The sequence below is a fragment of the Physeter macrocephalus genome, chromosome 14, assembly GCF_002837175.3.
Source record: "Physeter macrocephalus isolate SW-GA chromosome 14, ASM283717v5, whole genome shotgun sequence".
NCBI classification, from domain to species: Eukaryota; Metazoa; Chordata; class Mammalia; order Artiodactyla; family Physeteridae; genus Physeter; species Physeter macrocephalus.
Window position 1 is genome coordinate 89,745,903 of NC_041227.1, and position 6,109 is coordinate 89,752,011.

The following is a 6,109-nucleotide window of genomic DNA, read 5'->3' on the forward strand; positions in this document are numbered from 1 at the left end:
TCCGGAGCCTGTGCTCCGCAACGGGAGAGGCCGCAACAGTGAGAGGCCCCCATACCGCACAAAACAAACAAACAAAAAAGATAAGGTGACCAGATGTGTGTGGGTTTATCTCTGGGCTTTCTATCCTGTTCCATTTATCTATATTTCTGTTTTTGTGCCAGTACCATACTGTCTTGATTACTGTGGCTTTGGCTATCTGGGGTCTTTTGTCTCTCCATACAAAATTCAAGATTTTTTTTGTTCTAGTTCTGTGAAAAGTGCCATTGGTAATTTGATAGGGATTGCATTGACTCTGTAGTTTTTTGGGGGTTTTTTTGGCCCTGCAGTGTGTCTTGTGGGATCTCAGTTCCCTGACCAGGGGTTGAACCCAGGCACTCGGCAGTGAAAGCGCAGAGTCCTAACCATTGGACTGCCAGGGAATTCCCTAAAGAGTCTTTTTTGACACAGAGGTGAATTCATTAAGCCCTTGCTGTGGACAGGGCCTTGTGCTGGAGAGTACAGGGATTCACAGTTGCACGCGTGAGACCCAGTTATGGGCTTCGGGAGAACATGCCTGAGTTAGCTCACTGGTGAAAGGAAGGTGTAAGATACAAGATCCCAGCCTACATCAGCTGACCTCCAACCAATCCACACATTGGTTTCACTCAACCAATGTTGAGTGAAACCAATGTATGAGTGAAATAAATGCTGATATTTGTAGGCCACTAAGACTTCGTGGGATTTTTTTTGTTCCACAGCAATAGCTGACTGACACAGACCCCATTATCTAAGCCACAGCTGACTGATCCAAGAAGGAGTAGCCAACCCAAAAGCAGACATGAAACCAGAGACCTGTGTGGTTGCTTGAGGTAAGAACTCTGCCCAACAGAGACAGGTACCCTTACTGAATGATGACTGATCAATGAATTGGATCTTCATTCTTGGGAAAGTTGACTGAAGACAACCTGAGAGTCATCAGAGGGAACTGAGAGAAGTATGAAAGCAGGGAGTGAGCAAAAGCCACAAGGCAACTGAATCCATAAATAAGCAGAAGCCATAGGAAGAGAATTGTGTAGAGGACAGGTATTCAGAAACAGTGCAGGAGGAGGAAGCACAAGCCCTGGGGAGTAGAGGTGGGGAACCCGGGTCCAAGGTGAGGCAGAGGACGCGTGGTTCTGCTGAGTCGCCAGAAGTGACGTTGAACCACTAGAGCAGCTGTGATGCCCATGTCGCGGGTCTTCCCACTTAAGCCTGGAGCGGGGATTCAGCCATTGTCCTGATGGACAGGGAGTAGGGCCAAGAGAAGCTGCATATTCACTACAGGTTCATCAGTCCTGAGTCTGAGAGATGGTTCTGCTTTTCAGGATAAGTAAAGAGAAAAAAAGGAAAGTTGTGTGTGTGTGGGGGGTGTGTATTCATCTCTATTACGTTTTGTACAACTCCGTATGCACGGAATAATAATGTTAAAAACATTATAGGGATTCTGAAAAATTTCATCAAAACAAGGGAAAGGGCACATGGTCCTGAAGACTGAAAGAAAGAAACAGAACTCTTGAGAAATATTTACTGTAGATTTGGAAGGAATTTTCAGGACGGGTTTCACTAGAAGGAGGAGCAGAGTTCTTTAAGGAATGAAAGACTGAGATGAAAAGGCACCAGTGCGTGTTTGGGGAAGAAGGAGAATTGCATGGAAACTCAAAAAATGCACAAAGAGGGCTTCCCTGGTGGCGCAGTGGTTGAGAGTCCGCCTGCCGATGCAGGGGAACCGGGTTCGCGCCCCGGTCCGGGAGGATCCCACGTGCCGCGGAGCGGCTGGGCCCGTGAACCACGGCCGCTGAGCCTGCGCGTCCGGAGCCTGTGCTCCGCAACGGGAGAGGCCACAGCAGTGAGAGGCCCGCGTACCGCAAAAAACAAACAAAAAAAATGCACAAAGAGAGCTAAAGTCCACGTGAGAAGCACTAAAGAACAGGACTGAAAGTGGGGCAAAGCGGGAGAGGGATACAGAGGACACACTTGAGCAAGATGCACAGGAAAAGGACCAAAAGATTAGAAAAAAAGGACCAGCGATTAAAACAGCACAAGGGAAGATAAGAGGGAGAATAGAGACGGAAGGTAAGGAAACCAGCTGTTCCCAAAGATAAGAACAGAGCTGGTGGGAGTGACGTCACAGGTGACAAATCTGTGCTTGGAGTAGTCTTCCGCGGGGCGCGGCTCCACTTGAGTCAGTGGGCTGGAGGGCGTACTGTATGTATCCCAGGTGAAGTATTGAAAGTGAACTGAACCCAGATCCATCCTGACTAAATATGTGAATTAAAGAATACAGCTCAGCAAAGTTAAAAGGCTTCCTAGAAAGGAACAAAAGTCGGTGAGGCTTGAGACATCTCTGTAACACTAAATGCCCAGAAGACAAAGGAGCAACGTCTGTAGTCATAACACAAGCTATGAGTCAGTTATTGTATGTGTATGCAAGTTTCCTCTTGCGTGTGAAGGGCAAGAGAACTGCATTTCTGAGAATGTTTGGGTTTGGAAATACCACTATGTCTCCTTCTTCTCCTTTTTTTTTTTTTTAAGATATTTTAACTCACCAAGAGATGAAGTGAAACCAAAACTCCCCAAATGGGGAAATCTTGGCATAATTTTTATAGACCCAGTTATGACACTGACTATAAGTTTCAAAAAATCCTTTTAAAGAGAAAATAGATAGTGTAAATTCTAAAAATTATATTAACAATAGTAAAGATGTCAATCATTTATTGCTGGCCATGACTAGAGTCCATTTTAAGAAAACATATCAGGTCACAGAAACTCAACTCTACTGAAACAAAAAGAGCATTTATTGGTTCAGGTAATTAAAATGTCCAAAGGCAGAACCAACTTCTGTGCATGATCCATGAAAGAAATAATTGATAAGCTGGACTTCATTGATTTTAATTTATTTATTTTTATTTTTATTTTTTGGCCACGCTGCGTGGCAACTGAAAGTGGGGCAAAGCGGGAGAGGGATACAGAGGACACACTTGAGCAAGATGCACAGGAAAAGGACCAAAAGATTAGAAAAAAAGGACCAGCGATTAAAACAGCACAAGGGAAGATAAGAGGGAGAATAGAGACGGAAGGTAAGGAAACCAGCTGTTCCCAAAGATAAGAACAGAGCTGGTGGGAGTGACGTCACAGGTGACAAATCTGTGCTTGGAGTAGTCTTCCGCGGGGCGCGGCTCCACTTGAGTCAGTGGGCTGGAGGGCGTACTGTATGTATCCCAGGTGAAGTATTGAAAGTGAACTGAACCCAGATCCATCCTGACTAAATATGTGAATTAAAGAATACAGCTCAGCAAAGTTAAAAGGCTTCCTAGAAAGGAACAAAAGTCGGTGAGGCTTGAGACATCTCTGTAACACTAAATGCCCAGAAGACAAAGGAGCAACGTCTGTAGTCATAACACAAGCTATGAGTCAGTTATTGTATGTGTATGCAAGTTTCCTCTTGCGTGTGAAGGGCAAGAGAACTGCATTTCTGAGAATGTTTGGGTTTGGAAATACCACTATGTCTCCTTCTTCTCCTTTTTTTTTTTTTTAAGATATTTTAACTCACCAAGAGATGAAGTGAAACCAAAACTCCCCAAATGGGGAAATCTTGGCATAATTTTTATAGACCCAGTTATGACACTGACTATAAGTTTCAAAAAATCCTTTTAAAGAGAAAATAGATAGTGTAAATTCTAAAAATTATATTAACAATAGTAAAGATGTCAATCATTTATTGCTGGCCATGACTAGAGTCCATTTTAAGAAAACATATCAGGTCACAGAAACTCAACTCTACTGAAACAAAAAGAGCATTTATTGGTTCAGGTAATTAAAATGTCCAAAGGCAGAACCAACTTCTGTGCATGATCCATGAAAGAAATAATTGATAAGCTGGACTTCATTGATTTTAATTTATTTATTTTTATTTTTATTTTTTGGCCACGCTGCGTGGCATGTGGGATCCTAGTTCCCTGACCAGGGATCAAACCCATGCCCCCTGCAGTGGAAGCATGAAGTCTTAACCACTGGACCACCAGGGGAGTCCTGGACTTCACTGAAATTAAAAAGTTCTGCTCTGTGAAAGACACTGTCAAGAGAATAAGAAGACACGTTGCAGATTGGGAGAAAATATTTGTAAAAGACATATCTGATAAAGGATTGTTATTCAAAACATACAAAGAACTCTTAAAACTGAACAAGAAGAAAAAAGAGCCGCCTGATGTAAAAATTGGGCAAAAGACTTGAATAGACACCTCATCAAAGAAGATATATAAATGGTAAATAAGCACATGAAAAGATGCTCAACATCATATGTCATTTCCCTGCAATAATGAGGTACCACTACACACCTATTAGAATGGCCAAAATTCAAAACACTGACAGCACCAAATGTTGACGAAGACGTGGAGCAACAGGAATTCTCATTCATTGCTAGTGGGGATGCAAAATGATATAGGCACTTTGGAAGAAAGTTTGGCAGTGTCATAAAACTAAACGTACTTTTACCATAAGACCTAGGACTCATGCTTCTAGGTATTTACCCAAATGATTTGAAAAACTTATGTCCCCACAAAAACCTGCACATGGATGTTTATAGCAGCTTTATTCGTGATTGCCAAAACTTGGAAGCAACCAAGATGTCCTTCAGTAGGTGAATGGCTAAATAAACTGTGGTACATCCAGACAATAGAATATTGTTCAACATTAAAAGAAATAAACTCTCAAGTCATGAAAAACATAGAGGAAACTTAAGTGCATACTTCTAAGTGAAAGGACCAATCTGAAAAGGCTACACACTATGTGATTCCAACTATATGACATTCTGGAAAAGGCAAAACTCTGGAGACAGTAAAAAGGTCAGTGGTTGCCAAGGGTTGAGGAATGGGGAGAGATGAATAGGCAGAGCTCAGAGGATTTTTAGGACTGTGAAATTATCCTATATGGTACTATAATGGTGGATCCATATCATTATACATTTGTCAAAACCCATAGAATGTACAACACCAAGAATGAACCCTATATAAAAATGTTGTTTTTTTTAAATTAATTAATTTAAACTGTGGACTTTGGGTGGTAATGATATGTCAATGTAGGTTCATTGATTGTAACAAATGTACCACTTTGATGGGGGATGTTGATAGTGGGGGAGACTCTGCACATGTGGGGGCAGTGGGTATGTGGAACGCTCTGTACTTTCTGTTCACTTTTGCTGTGACCCAAAAACTACTCTAAAAAAATATAGTCTATTTTTTAAAAAAGTGTCCAAGCTAAGAGAGTAGATCTTTTTTTAGAAATTTTATTGAAGTATAATTGATTTACAATATTGTGTTGGGACTTCCCTGGTGGTGCAGTGGTTAGGAGTCTGCCTGTCAATGCAGGGGACACGGGTTCGAGCCCTGGTCTGGGAAGATCCCACATGCCGCGGAGCACTGAAGCCCGTGCTCCACAACTACCGAGCCTGCGCTCTAGAGCCCACGAGCCACAACTACTGAGCCCGCGTGCCACAGCTACTGAAGCCCGCACTCCTAGAGCCCGTGCTCTGCAACAAAGAGAAGCCACAGCAATGAGAAGCCCGCGCACCGCGACGAAGAGTAGCCCCCGCTGGACAGTACTAGAGAAAGCCTGTGTGCGTCAGCAAAGACCCAACGCAACCAAAAATAAATAAATAAAATTTAAAAAATGTTACAATGTTGTGTTAATTTGTTCTGTACAGCAAAGTGACTCAGTTACACATACATATATATGTATACACATGTATGTGTACAAATCATTACGTTGTACACTTAAAATATATACAATGTTATATGTCAATTATATTTCAATTTTGAAAAGTCTCCAGAAAGATTACATTGTGTTTTAAAATTGAGACAGAAAAACTAATCGTAGGGACTTCCCTGGTGGTACAGTGGTTAAGACTCTGCACTTCCACTGCAAGGGGCATGGTTCGATCCCTGGCTGGGGAACTAAGATTCTGCATGCCATGAGATGCAGCCAAAAGATAAATAAATTAATTAATTTTTAAAAAACTAATGATATATTAAGAAAGTCACGGAAACAAAGTAGTGGGGCAAAAATTGGATGTGAGTGAAGGTGTTGGTTTACCACA